Below are 15,620 nucleotides of genomic sequence, written 5' to 3' on the forward strand. Positions count from 1 at the left end.
GAAGTCAATGGCAAAACTCCAGTTGACTTCAGTGGAGCCAGGATTTCAACCTGAGTACTCTAGTTTTCTCGACAGATACAAGCAATATTCACTTCTGTGTTTTAACATAACAGTTTTGAGAAAGTGATGCCTAGTTTTAGTTTTTAACCTATAATAATAGAGTTTACCAGCTGGGTCTTCATATCTTTGATGTGAATATGAAAGAAGAGTGATGGAATTATTTTGTTTCAAAAAGAGTGGGAATTATTATTGAAATCTGATCACTAACATCGCTGAGGATATTTCTTTTCAGTAGCTTGTCTGTAGATACTGTTATTCCACTGAAATCTCTTATCTTAAAAATGCCTCACTTGAACACCCTCACATTTGGGCAAGAATCTTCTACTGCCACAGGTTAAACAATCAAAACTTAAAATGGAAATTGCTATTTTTTTAGAGATTTTAGAAGGGGACAAGATTGGGCTAAAAAAGGAATGCAAATCTGGTTCTTTAGTTGGAGAAGGTATTACCTATCCATAAGTCTATTTTTTCATTCATTTATAATTAGAATGGATGATATTTTTTGGCTGAAACAAAAACAAAATTTTGACATTTTCCAAATGAAACATTTTAATTTGAAATGACTTGACTTTTCTAAATTGACTTTGATTTCATTAAAGTAACTCATTAAAATAACTCAGATAAAAAGAAATGTTTCATTTCAAATTGTAAACTATGTTTCATTCAACCCCAAATGAAATATTTTAGACTTTTGGAATGGCCACCGAACCAAAAATATCCGTTATCTGCACAGCTCTGGCTATAATAACGTAGAGAGCTTTTAAGGTATATCTGCTGAGTGGGAAAACTAAAAATTAGATTTCAATCTTAGTTCTGTATTTTCTGACTTCAGAGTGCTTGATTTCTCAACCTTAATGTTGCATTAAGGCTAGTCTTATGTATGGAATATTTAAATGATCATTTATAAAATGTGTTTTTCAGGCTCTCTAAGCACACATGGCAAGGTGTGCAGTCATCACACCCCTGCCCCTGTGATATTACCTTCCCATAAGAGTATGGACTCAGAAGTGCAAACCACACTTACAGAAATACATGACCTAGTCCGACGTGTCACAAAAGAAGAAAATCCTCCCTCCTTACCACCAGACCTCTTTCCAAACTCCCCCACTTCTCCAGTTAATCTGCGAACCCGACCCTTCTCCCTAGGCTTCCTTCACTGACCCTACCATGTCACCCCACTTTGTACCATCCTACTTAGGACCAGAGGATGTGGGTAGTGCCACAAGTGGACTTGTGTTTTGAACAATGAATTGTTCTGTGGTGTCTCAGTGCCATGATTTTCAGCTTGCTTGTCACCACATACTTAGCAATCAGATGATAAAAATTCACAAAAATGAAAGTGCATAAGCTTATAGGGGGTTGATTGAAAGAGGTTAGATCAGGAACATCTCACTGCAGTGCTCTTTGTGGGAGTCTCTGTGTAGGACTTTTTCCTGATGTGAGGTGAATTTATCCTAATCCTTCTCTATACAAGTGTATTGTGTATTTCATTTTTATTTATTTTTAATTAAACCTTTTCCTCCCACTATCAGCTTGAGAGAGAGAGGATATATTTTCAGACTTTGGACAAATTCATCTGTAAATGCAGAGGTTTATTCTCTGGGTTTAGCCCATTGAAGGCAAGTGAATTTTTCCTGTGGTACACTGTGTCAGTCCCTGTGGAGCCATCCCCACTGCAGCCGCTGGCCCCAGCACCTCGCCCGTCTGATCTGCGCCACATTCAGCCCCCACCTTCCAGTCCATCCTGCCCAGGTGCAGTGTCACTCCTCATTCCGGAGGGGGACACGGGTTGCTGAAAGTGGGGCAAGGCTGGGTAGGCCTCCAGGAGAGAGCCCTGGTGCAGGAGCCAGCCCCACAGCTGTTGTGAGAAGCAGCAGTGCTGGCTGCCCTACTGCCCAGTGTGCCTGCTCAGGTTTAACCCTGTGGCTGCAGGGCCAGACCTGAACGGTGCTGACACCCTTCTTCCCCCTACCCCACCCTGAATACAGGGGTTCCAATGCCACTCACTCAGTTTTGGTCCTATGACAGAGGGACTGCAGGGCCAAACCTGAGTGGTATGTAATGTGCATACAGCTTGTAGGTACCACTGCCAGCTATTGTGGTAAGCCAGACTATATCAATACATTTTGTGTGTTAGAATGAGGTACATGTTACAGTGTTTATAATTGTGTTAAAATTCATCAGCCTTAAATCATAAGTAGTCTGTATAGAGAGTTCTATTGAGGACTGCATAGATTGAGGACTGCATAGAATGAGATGTAATGGCTAAATTGTGTTTTTTAACAGCAGGGGGCACCAAACTTCCTCTAACTACAAAATGATGGAAAACTGTTAACTTCCATCAAAGAACAGCATACAGTATAGTTCAGGAAACAGGTTTGGTACAGTACTGTATATTGTTAGAAAGGTAATAAGAGTACAACAGTTACAGTGTTTATTTCTAACAACCCTACGTTTTAAGAATAACAGTGGTGCTTCTTACTGTTACTATAGCCAAGAATCTGCCAGCATTTCTATTATAAGATGTCTTTATTAAGGATCTTGTTATATATGTACTTATACCGAAAGTGTGCCCTGGCCTGAAGCTTATGATAAAATGTCTAAAAGGGCTCATCCAGGGAACTGTCTTTTTGCCTTTCTTTAAATTTGATTTTATTTGGTTTTACAATTGTTTAGTTAGAGTAAGAATATGTGGTTTGTTTAGAATTTACAGCATCTCATTGGAAAGGGTCATTGAAACTCAGGTCAAGGGAAAGTGTTGGGCTCTTGGCTTTAATTTATAACTTGACAACTGATATGTGTTTTTGTATCTCTTCAATAATATATTGAAGCTAAAAAGTGTCTGTCTTACAAAGATACATGTTGATCAATTTTTAAAAGGTTAGTTTTCATTATGCTACTAATGTTAATTTAAACTCAGATTAAACAGGTAGATAAGAAATTATGACAGCTTTTAAAATGCAAACCTTGGCAAGATGGTTTTGTGATTAAGATGCTGGACTGGGATTCAGGATGACAATCTAAAAATTTGGTCATTTTGGATGAACCAGAATCACCTCTACTGATGGGTATTGAAAGACTCTCGGTATCGGACTCTCGTTTCTTGCTGGTATTGAACCATTCCCTGACACAGACATGCTTTCTGGTGCCCACTCAAATGGGTAGACTCCCTGTCCCAAATTCATGATCATCTGCCCTATCTCTCCGCTGGACTATGATGAGAGAGCTCCTCTGACTGCCAGATTTCTGTTCAGGATTCACTCAATTACCAATCCAGAGCTGCCTCTCCCAATACCTTCTCCATAAAGGAATCCTCAAGGCACAGGCCACCCCTTGCTCCTCCTGGTCTGAGCATTCATGGGTGCCCCCTCCCTTCCCATATGAACCTCCCCACTGGTCATTCTGGGTTGCATGGGCTATCTGTAGGGAACAGTTCTCCTGAGCTCCTAGCTACACTCATAAAGAGCATCAGAGGCAACAGATCTCTCCCATCCAGATCTCTCCCATTGGTCATCTCCTCAAAAGGAGTCTTTTGGGGGTCAGTGGATAGATGTAGCTTTTTATCAGCCCCTGCCACTAATCTCTCTTTCTCCTCACCTGATGATGCGGTGATGCCACCATCCCACTCAGACATGCATGATTTTAAGCAATCTCGGGATCTCATGATATTGCAGATTCTCTCCAGATCCTGTTGGAAGAGATTAATGAGTTTCAGCATAAACTGATTAACATCCTTCGTACTGCCTCCACTGGTAAGATAACTCTGCCTACAAACAAGGTTCTGCTTGAACTTGCAAAGACAGTTTGACAGAGTCCAACTACCATACCCTCTACTGCAAGAGAGCTGATAAAAACTACTGTGTTCCCCTTAACGGATCAGAGTCCCTGTATTCAACCTCATGCTCTTAGGTAGTTAATGCAGTCAATGAATGTAACGAGCAACACCACTTTAAGAGTCACCTCTCATGATAAGGACCAAAAGAGGTTAGATTTGTTTGGCCATAAAAGTAATTATTCTGCTTCACTACAATTTAGAATCACCAAGTAACAACTCCACCAACTATGGGAAGTTCAGTGCCTTTATTGACCATCTGCCACAAGAACAACGAGAGCAATTTCAGGCTATCATCAATGCGGGCCAGTTGTTAGTGAGGACATCTCTTCCAGCGTCCCTGGAAGCAGCTTACATTGCAGCATGCTCAGTATCAACGGCAATTGTTATGTGCTGTTTCTTGACATCAGTCACTGTGGATCCTGAGAGAATCCACAATACTGTTGGGGATCTCTCCTTTGACAAATCCAAACTATTCAATGAATCCACTGATGAGTCCTTGCACTCTTAAAAAAGATTCCAGGACTTCCCTCCAATCTCTTGGAATTTGCACGCCTGCAAATAAGAGAAAATTTAGCAAGTGACAAACAGCACAGATGTCTCACCCCATTCACTTCCCAGTTGCCATGACCAACATGTCTTGGGCCTGGGTCCATAGGATTCATGGGAGCAGCCACACTCCAACCCTCCACCTGGCAGCCTACTGACAATTGCTTACCTGGGACCTACAAAGCCCAGCCCCAGGGTGAGGTCTGCCCTTGATATCCAATTGACAAAGTCCCAGAGCAGCAGATTGGCCGCTGGCTATACCTAAGCCAGCAGCAAAAACAGGAAGCTATCCAGACAACTGGGATCCACCCTGCTCTGGACTGTGCTTTGTGCATCCAGCTCCTGCAGCTTGATTTCCTGGCATCCCGACTAAGCATGAATCCTGGCATATGACTTGTGGTTCTGATCTCCACTTTCTCCCACTTCAGACCTCCCAGTATCCTGATCAAGCCAGTTCTTGACTGCCGTCTCATCATTCTGGACTCTGGCTCTGACTACTAGGTCTGGCCACCCGTGACTGCGACCCAGTGACAGCTTTTTAGGACCACAATAACTCTGCAGGGCTGAGCCTGGTGTAAGAAGGACGGACCCAGCAGCACCACTGTGGCCATCAGAAACTTCAGACTTCCAAATGGGCCCTCCGCCTCCAGGTGGATAATCAAGCACTGCAGGCCCAAGTTATGCAGCTGACCTCGGACAACCAGCAGCTGCAGGAGAAAATGAGGCAGTTCGGTGTTGAGAATACTGTGCTGCAAACACAGCCTGCAGCATCTTGCCCAAATAGTTCAAAGGGAACTGCCAGCAGTTCCGGGTTTCATGAACCAATGTCACTTTCTGTTTCTCATGTGTCCCCAAGGTGGCCTTGGTAATCAGCCTGCCTACAGGAGACGCATTCGACTGGGCCTCCTCCTTGCTGGAAGGCCATAGCTCAGCACTGTTGAACTGTGATGCCTTTCTTCAGTCAAAGACAGCCATCTTCGCTGACCCGCACCGAGCTTGAATGGCCAAGGCTGCCCTAAGGGGACTCCAGCAGGGGCAAGCCACAGTGGCCTCCTGCCGCATGCCTCTGCTGCCTCACAGCAGATACAGAGTGGAACCAAGAAGTGCAGGTGTACCTGTTCGGATGGGACTTTCAGGAAGAAATCAAAGATGAACTGGCCTGCATAGAGAGTCCTACAGGCCTAGACACCTTTGTGGACCTTACCATCCGCATAGATAATCAGATGCAAGAATAAAGGGAGTTAGCCAGGAGCACTTTCAAAATTAAGTGCTCCCCCTTTGGACTCTCCACCACACCCAGCAACAAAAGTTTTAGCGGTTGTAGCTGTTCAACAACGTCAGTGGAGAATAGTTGTCTTCCCCTGTCTTGATGATTGATTTCTCAAGGCCCCCTTTTACAGCAAAGTTCACATTGCAGTGAGAAAGGCCATAACTCTATTTGACATGCTGGGACTTCAACTTAACAGAAAAAAGTCCACTTTGCACCAGTCCAATGTATAGTTTATCGGAGCTGTCATAGACTCCACAATATTCAGGGCTTACTTACCAATGGACTGGTTTATACCACTAACAGACCTCATTTCTCAGGTTGAAATGAGTCCTCAGACAACAGCCAGAATGTATTTGCCACTCCTGGGCCATCTGGCACTTTGACACTACACACCAGGCTACACCTTCATCTCTTCCAGGTTTGGCTGAGGACTGTTTGCACCCCCAGTAAGTACCGTCATGGCAAATTAGTATTGATTCTACAGAAGGATCTAGGTTCCCTCAGTTGATGAAAGAACCCAGTCAAAGTATGTTTCAGACTTCCCTTCACTCCCCCATCTCCCTCTGTGACAAATGACAGATGTGTCTCTTGTTGGATGGGGAGCTCATCATCACAGTCAAATTGTCCACTCAATAATCCATTCCTCACATCAATTTACTGGAACTCAGAGCAGTCAGATAGGTTTGCAAACACTTCCTACCTGTGATCAAAGGCTGATCTGTAAGAATATTGACAGACAACAGAGCCCCCATATACTATATAAATTGCCAGGGAAGAGCAAGATCAGTTTTTTGCTCAATATTAGAAAATAATCAACTGGAAAGACGTACCCGCAAAAGTGGAAGAGGTTCCATCACTGGTGTTTTGAACAGCACCTTCTGAATTTGAAGAAGTCTGGGCTGTCTCTGAGTTCTGTTAGGGTTCATCCAGCAGCAATTACAGCTTTCCACTCCATAGTCAAAGGGCTCTCAGTCTTCGTGCACCCTACCACCTCTCAATTTATTAAAGGATTATCAAACCTTTTCCTCCATGCTAGACAGCCTTAGTCTGGCATGGGATTTAAATTTGGTCCTTAATTCCCTGATGAGGCCTCCCTTCAAACCACTGGCTAAGTGTATCCCCTTCTACACCTCTCCATGAAAATTGCATTCTTAGAGCCTATTACCTCTGCTAGGAGAATTGGAGAATCAGGAGCTTTAATGGCTGACCCCCCCTACGCCACCTTTTATAATGAAAAGGTATCTTTCTGGACATAGCCCCGCTTTTTACCTACGGTCACCTCAGACTTCCACATTAACCAGGTCACTAAGCTTCCAGTTTGTACCAGAAACATCTCCAAATTAGAGAGGAAGCTGCTTGTCATACCCTAGATGTCAGAAGAGTCTTAGCCTTTTATTTAGAAAGGACGCAACCTTTTAGGGCCTCCCCCAGACTGTTCGTCTCTTTCACATATAGAGTTAGAGGGTAACATTCTGGTATATTTTATACACTCTTGTTTAAAAGTCAAACATGGACCCGGGAAAATTCCTTTTTTCAAACATTGTTTGGGATTAGGTCATGATATAAAATTTGGCAAAATGTTTACATACCACACTTCTAATCTTATGAGGGGCTGAGCATCCTCAACTCCTATTGAAGTAAATAGGAGTTGGGGCACTTGGCATTTCATAGGAATGGGCTTCAAAAGAAACAGCTTGATTTTAAACAAGGACTTGCTAAACTTTCAGAGCACACATTTTTGGTCAGTAATAGTTTTCTTTTTGGCTCTGGGAGTAGTACTTTTTTCTGTGACCCTTTTTAATTTAGGAGGCACTGCATGCTTCTTGCATACAGAACAGAGTTGTTATAAGTGGAGAAAAGCGCTCAACAGATGGTAAAAAGAAAATCTGCAATACTAAACGAATTTTGTAGAAAGAGTGTTTTTGCAGAAGGCCTTGTAATTTGATTGTGTGCCAACAAATGAATGTTACTGTTCTCAGTAGTATATAATTTATGAGAAATCATTTTGAATAATTTTTCATTGTTTTGAGGCTTGGTTTTCAGATCTGGGCTCTGTTTTTGTAGGCATAATTTTGTACACTCAATTCATGCATACTTTCTTCAAGCAAGTCACTGCAGGTGCACAAGTGTGTGTGCATAACAAAATTCCATCCACAAAAATGGAGGCATGGCTTGAAATCCATGAGGTAACGGGAACATATCAATACTGAGATAATATGTCTTTGAATATATACGTGTAGCTTCTTTGTATCTCTTGCTTTTTTGTTTTTTTGTTTTTTTGATGTGATGATTTTGAAGTTAAACTGCATTATTCTTCAGAGTTACTGTTTCAAATAGTGGGCCAAATGAACCCCTGGTGTAATTCCAATGATAGGCTTTGTTATATTTCTTATGTATATATTTTCAGTAGTTGTGCAGGTGGTATGGAGTCTCACCTCTCAGAGCTCCTGCTCTAATGGCATTTTGTGTAGTGTATGCTCACCTCTTGGGGGGGTTGCATTGTGTGCTCCTCTTTGTGGCAGGCCACATTTGCTGTCTGCAGTGGCCCTGTTTCCTTGCTGCCCCTTTCTGGGATAGTTTAGCATTGCTAACTCGCTGCTGCTCTTGTCATCAGAATAGCAGAAATACTGCAGTTGTGCCCAGCACTGCACAGGTTGGGTGGAAGACTCCATCATCTGCCACCTTTCCCATCATTGCAGAGCCTGAGAGCTTGCTGGACATAAATGAGGCAAGGAAGAAATTAAGATTTTTTAGGGCCTGACCAAAGTTCTTTGATATTAGCATATATTTCATTGATGGCAGTCAGCTTTGAAGTCAGGCAGATTATGAGTGACATATTTGCTGACCCATCGCTGTTAGTCCAAAATAGTGTTGATGAAGAGTTTAGGGTAGTGGCTCTCAACATTTCCAGACTACTGTACCCCTTGTGTACCCCAAGTTTCACCTCATTTAAAAACTACTTGCTTACAAACTTAGACATAAAAATACAAAAGTGTCACAGCACACTATTACTGACAAATTGCTTACTTTCTCATTTTTACCATATAAACCTCTACCACGATATAACGCGACCCGATATAACACGAATTCGGATATAACGCAGTAAAGTAGCGGCTCCGGGGGGGTGGGGCTGCGCGCTCCGGCGGATCAAAGCAAGTTCAGTATAACGCGGTTTCACCTATAACGCGGTAAGATTTTTTGGCTCCCGAGGACAGCGTTATATCGGGGTAGAGGTGTAATTATAAAATAAATCAATTGGAATATAAATATTATACTTACACATCAGTGTATCATTTATAGAGCAGTATAAACAAGTCATTGTATGAAATTTTAGTTTGTACTGACTTTGCTAATGCTTTTTATGTAGCCTGATGTAAAACTAGGCAAACATCTAGATGAGTTGATGTACCCCCTGGGTATTTTATGTTTTTAAGCAGCAAATAAGCAACTAATGTATTTTAGAGTTTTAATACTTTTTAGTAACATGGTAGGTACTGAATAAATGTAACGGAGGCCTTCAGAGCTAAAATCTGGACTGCATAGGAGTGTAATAGAGAGCAGGAACTCAGTAGCAATACTGCATGAACATGAAGGAAGTCCTTAGAAAATTTGTTGAGATCTTTAATTGTTGGAGTGGCCAGGAGATACCTTCCTCCCTAGTGAAAAACAATTTTGTTTTACGTTTGGAGAGCCAAGTTGAGCTTAGAATGGCCACACCGCACATTCAGTGGGGTGGGGAATGTTATCTGGCTTGCCAGGGAAATGGGTATACCTCCTAAAGGGGTAGAGAAGCAAAGAGGTTGCTGCACACACTGCGGGTCAGTGTGGGGATGCTCACTCATCCCCCAGGTGACCAGAAGAGAGGGGAGATTATATAGGTGCAAGCTGGGCGGGAGAAGCCCTCTTTCACCCAGACCAAGCGGAGCAGCAGTATGGATTGGTCCTGCTTTGACCAGGGGGTTGGACTAGATGACCTCCTGAGGTCCCTTCCAACCCTGATATTCTATGATTCTATGGAGTAGCAAGGACTCTGGCTCTGCAGTGTGCATGGTGCCGCGTGGGAACAGGACATTGAGAGTGGGGAAAGGGGATGGAATTCCCCCCCTCCAGACCACAGAGGGCAAAGCGGGTGGGAACAGCAGGGGAAGACGAGTCAGTTAGTGAAAGAGCTCGGAGCTGTATCAAATCAGCGGGGAGGGGGAAAGGACCCCAACCCACCCATGGCTGCTGTAGCAGGCAGGCTGTGGGAGTAGGTAAGAGGGATTGGGTTTCAGGCTTTGCTTCAAGCCAGAGCAGGTAGGCAAGAGCGAGGGGTACGATGACTTCCCCCTTCCAGCTAGGCATAGCAGGAGTGCTAGAACAGGGAGGGGAGGGATTTTCAAACCCAGCACAGGATGACCGGAGTGGGGCTAGAGAAGCCATGGGGGGACCAGGTGGTGGGATCCTCACCACTTGGGCTGGACTGGGGTTGGAGGATCTCAGGCTGGTCTGTCGGTTTATCAAAGGGAGTCTCCTTCAGGAGAAACAAACATCCCTGTCGGTGAGCTGACTGTGTTTGCTGGTGGGACAGGCACCAGAGAATTGATTCAGGTGGTCCAGGTGGTTGCTTTTCAGATTGTTTCCACAGCACTGCAGGGCTTGCAGGGTGTAGTGGGTTGCCCAAGAGCCAGGACATTTGGTTCAACAAATTGCAGGAGAGGAGGGTGCTACTGCTGGCAGAGGCAAGTTTGATCAGCACCAGATAGAGCTTGCTGGGGCAGGGTGTGCAGGTGAGCCCTTGCCACCCAATGCGGCAATGGGTGTCTGTAGGGGGGACCTCGGTGGGGTTCAGGGATCTGGCTCACTTTTCCCCTTGGGGGACTTACATGGGGAAGGGGAGGTTGAACCTAGCAGGGAAATAAATAGACCTGGGGGAGGATCAGGAATCCTTGGTGCTGTATCAGAGATGTCTGGGGTACACACACCTTTTTTTTTTTTTTTTACACAGCTGCTGCAAGCTAACCTGCAGTTATTTCAGCAGCTGGGAGCACACATGGGTGTGGGGTCGGGAAGGGGTAGTAATGGAAGCCCAGCATGGTCCCGAGTTTGGGAAACAGGCGATAGGTGGGGTTGACCCCTTGCCAGGGGATGGGAGCCACTAATGGTGGGAGTTTTCTGGGCATCTTTCGAATCACCCATTAACAGAGACTGTAAATTTGTGCGATAGAATTGCTGCCCCAAGGGTTGCTGCGGGGGCGGGGGGGGGGGGCAAAAGGGCCCTGAGGGTGCTCCAACAGTCAGTTATGAGGATGATAGGGTTGCTGACCTAATGGGAGTTCGCCTGGCCAGTAGCACTAGGGATAAAATTTTGAGAGGTGACTATGTAGACTGTAGCCCACGAAAGCTTATGCTCTAATAAATTTGTTAGTCTCTAAGGTGCCACAAGTACTCCTGTTCTTTTTATGTAGACATATTGTCTTTGTTGCACAGGGAAGTGCTGACAGACCGTAAGCCAGGACAGAGCAAGCAGGGCAATGAAAAATCCAAGCAGCCAAGGGTAGCTAGAGCATGGGAAAATTGGGAGGCTGCCTTCCTGATCTATACAGGAGTTATTGCAGAGGCTTACCCAGACAGAAGCCCAGCATTGTTTAAATATATGGTTATAATCAGATGGTTGGGGCATGTCTTGGTTTAATTATGATTAACAGTTTAGACTGAGGGCAACAACACAAACTGGGATCCGGTGGGACATACCATATCATACTCTGGGGTTGGAATGGAATGGATAACACCATAGCAAGCCCAGCAGAGGCCTGAGGCACGTAATGACATTTGCTAGGCATTCAATGAAAGTGGTTGTTTTCATAGCATCTGCAAATTCAGGCATGCTTGCAAAACGTGCTTTGGGGCTCATATAGCCTGTTTTTGACAGAGCAATAAGGGAAGATCGTAGTGGGGGAATGGGCTGGGGGATAGGTCAGGTGCCACCCACAGGCCCATGGGGGCATTAGCAGAGTATGGGGGACAAAACACAGGGAGGCGTGGGGGGTGAGCTGAAAGCAGTGAGTTCGACAAGGGCACCATCCACAGTTAAGACGGAGATGTTAAGGGTGCTCCTTTGGAATTACCCTAACAAAGTAGGTGGGGCATATTTGTGGGATGGGTTTATTGTGTGATTTAGCATCCTCTATATGAGGAAAAGGAGTCATGTGATGTCTAAAAATTTGAAGCCCTTGGTGGGGATGTGCCATATTGTAAAGAAAAAGATTACACAGGAATTAAATGAGAATAGTGTAGCAAGGCCATTCAATTAATTATGTATACAGAACTTATGGATTTGTCCCCCTAGGGTTGGTCCCTAAGAAGACTCCAGGTGAATATCAATTCATTCATTATCTGTCATACCGACAGGGTAGCTGGAATAGATCCAGCTTTGTGTTCTATGGGCTATTCCTCTACTGATGAGGTCGTGCACATGGTTAGGTCTTGAGGCCCAGGGGCAATGATGGCTGTGTGTGATATCAATTATGCTTTTTGACTGCTGCCAGTGCATCCATCAGACTTCAATCTTTTGGGTTTCTCTTTTAAGGAACAATTTTTATTTTCCTAAAGCTATGCCCCCCATGGGATGTGCAATATCCTGTTTGGCATTAGAAAAATATAGTACATTGCTACACTGAACAAAAAATGGTCTAAAATGTGCTATTTGCTGTACATTTTTTAGACTATATTTTGTTCACAAGCAGGGTGAAGTTGGACAAGTATGTTAACCTGTTGGACACCTTTCAGGCCTTTGCTAAAAAATTGGGAGGTATTCCTATCAGAGTTAAAACCAGAGGGACCTTCCACTACACTGACCTACCTGTGAAACGAGTTAGATAAAGGCTGCCATATTGCGGCTCCCTCAGGATAAGCTTCAGGAGCTACTGAGCTTGCTTAGGAGAGGTATAGGGGGCCCAGAAAGTTACACTTGGTGAGCTGCAATCTATTAATGCGCACCTTAACTTTCCCTGCCGGGTGGTGGCCCAGAGCAGACATTCTGTGCCTGGCTGGCAGTGGCCACTACAGGCATAGCAAGACCTCACCATTTTATGAGAATTACTAGAGAGAGGAAAGAGGATTTGGAGGTGTGAAAACAGTTTCTGAGCCATTTTAATGGTGTGTTGTTATGGAGAGAGGAATGGTTACTGGAGGCTGATTTAAAATCAGCTTGGGTGCTTTGGAAGCTATGCGTTTTGGGGTATTTTACCAAGGCAGTTGGTGTACCCAGCAATGGCCCTCCACCTGAATGCAAAAAGAGATAGTGCAGGGCATGATGTTTCTGGAATTTTTTCCCATTTTGGTTGCAGTGGTTACTTGGGGGAACAGAGTTTGCTAATAAAGAGTGTGTTTCTGGTGTGACAACATGGTGGTGGTATGTTGTTAATCGTCAGTCCTCCAGATCACACAGGGTCATGAGGTTGGTAAGGGCTACAGTGTTTCAGCCTAATATCTGTTCCTCTTCCAAGGATGTGCTTGAGGTTGATAAGAGCATAGCAGACGCATTGATTCATTTGCAGATGGACAGATTTCGGGAGGTGGCACCAGAAGCCAGCAAGGAATCTGAGTGGATGCTGCTAGCACTATGTAACCTTGGCGTATGATCATCATCAGTGTAGCAGCGTTAGCGCAGAGGTTGGTGACTCTGCAAGTCTTGCGGCACTATGAGAGAAGTTTTAATAATTTTGTGCAATTTCAGGATCTGGAAGCCCGGTCACCTATGTGGCCTCTGTGTGGCCCATTACAGAGGAACATGTGCTCCAGTACATAGTTAAGAATGCCAGTCTTTGGGTTGTTAACGACACCATCTCCAGTTGCCTATCAACCCTTATGTTTGTCAGTAGACTGAACAGTTACCCAGATCCTTGCAGCAGTTTCTTAGTTTGAAGGTTTCTAGTGGGGTGGTCACAAAGCACTTGCGCCAGGGAGGATACATGTCGTCCCATCATAGTTGATATGCTTAGGGATCTGTGTTGATCCTGGAGAACGTACGTTGTTGTGGACAGGAGGTGGTGGTGTTCAGGGTAGCATTTCTGGACTAGCATGTTTTAGAGCTTTTAGGATCAACGAGTTAGTACCTGGGTCCTATAGGGATTTTTCTGGAAGGGCCTTGGAAGGAGAGAGAGACACTGGGAGGGGCAAACGGTTATATTAAACTTGCAGAAGTCAAATACAGATCAAGGAGGCCAGGGTGAATCCATTATCTTACAGGCAGGGTGGTGAGCCCTGTGGAGACTTTGAGGGCATACGTGGCGATAAGACTGGGAAGGGATGGGCCCCTCTTTATGCACTGTGACAGGAGGGCCCTCACATACCAGTTTGTTATGGGTTGTGGCTCCCAACCCAAGAATTTGGTTCCCACCCATTCAGGATTGGGGCAGAAATAGCAGTAGCTCAGCTGAGTATGGGGGTTAGAGCAATTCAGGCAATTGGGCCTTGGCATTCAGAAGCATACAGAATGTACGTGAGAGCCGAGGTGGGAAATCAGTGTTAATTTTCTGTTGTGTTTTCATTCCAGAGGCAGGAAGACGGGCCAGGCAGGCAGTGGTGTGGTTCTGCAGACACAGTATTGCTTACTGAGCCCACAGGCGGGCTTCCAGGTTGTCAGAGGGTTTGCAGGTGGGGCTCAGTGATGAAGCAGTTCTGAGCTGGCGTGGAAGGAGGGGCATGTTATGGGACCAGCTGATGCCTCTTCTTTATACTGTGGGAGCCCGTGAGTGGGCAACAGATATAATTGTGATGCCCCTAGGGGAAAATGATCTGGGAACATGTAAAGGGGTAGCCTTAATGCTTAGTGCTAAGAGGGACTTGGGGCAGACCTTGGAACGTTTCCCAGGAGTAAAAATTGGCTGGACATGCTGCAATGCAGGGTGTGACTGGGAGCTGTGAAGCCCCCTCAGGACGACAAGGCTAGGAGGTGTGTGAATAGGGAGGTGGCCAAATTCATGGGAGTCATAGTGTGTTAGTAATTTCACATCCCGACATAGCATAAGGGGCACCATAATTATTCAGGGAGAATGGGGTTCACCTGTCAGACTTGGGGCTGACGTGTTTTGCTGATGTTAAAGGGGACATTAGGAGATGTCTGGGAACCCAGCTAGGTGTGGGGGGAGGCAGCCAAGCTAATTGCTGGCACCTCTTTGTGGCGGCTGTCCAGTGAAGGTACTCCACAGGGAAGGGATACAGTGATCAGATAAATAGCTTGGTAAAGGATTTAGAGTTGTTTGTTAAAGAAATGGAAATGGGGGTTTGTGGCTTATATGACTGGCACAGCAGGGAGTCAACTCCCCCTTCCTTTATAGCCCACCTTTAACCCTCATGCAAGGGTGGTGGTGCTCAGGTCGCAGCAGTGGGTTGGCTGGGGAACAGGATGGAAAGGGGGATGCTGAGGAAGCCCCCTGGGTAGATTTTAAAATGATCATGGAGTTATCTGCACTGTATACTTTTATCTGCCAGGTACTCCCAAACAATTAATAATAAACTTGCAGCCTAATTAAAGCACATCCAGTATCTCCTGTCCTCCTTCTATTATAGCCAGAAGATAAAGAGTTTTGTAGTAACTAAACTACCTGTGAATTTTATTTAGACTCAGTCACTTTCCTTGGAATCTACACTAACAAACGTCCAGACCTGAGCATTCCACAATTACACTGAGTGGGAAACAGTCTTTTTACAAACGGATAATATTAATTTTTACATTTCCTTAAAAATTACCACTTTGTGCAAACTGTGAATAATCACTGGGAATTGTAAGAAACTGCAAGCATCAATAGGATACCAGACAATAAAACAGAAAAATCATGTAAAAATTAATAGCAACTGTAAATTTGATAATATAGCAGAGGTTCCTATAGTGAAATAATTTAAAATAGCAAATTACTGGAGAGGAAT

The 15,620-nt window shown here is 44.6% G+C and overlaps 1 protein-coding gene across 1 annotated transcript in view; it reads left to right on the forward strand.

Moving 5' to 3' along the window:
• The window catches only part of RNF180 (ring finger protein 180), a 132,550-nt gene that overhangs the window by 19,121 nt on the left and 97,809 nt on the right, over positions 1-15,620 (forward strand). The gene's annotated exons all lie outside the window — the stretch shown is intronic.

Source organism: Emys orbicularis, chromosome 6, assembly GCF_028017835.1.
Source record: "Emys orbicularis isolate rEmyOrb1 chromosome 6, rEmyOrb1.hap1, whole genome shotgun sequence".
Taxonomy (NCBI): Eukaryota; Metazoa; Chordata; order Testudines; family Emydidae; genus Emys; species Emys orbicularis.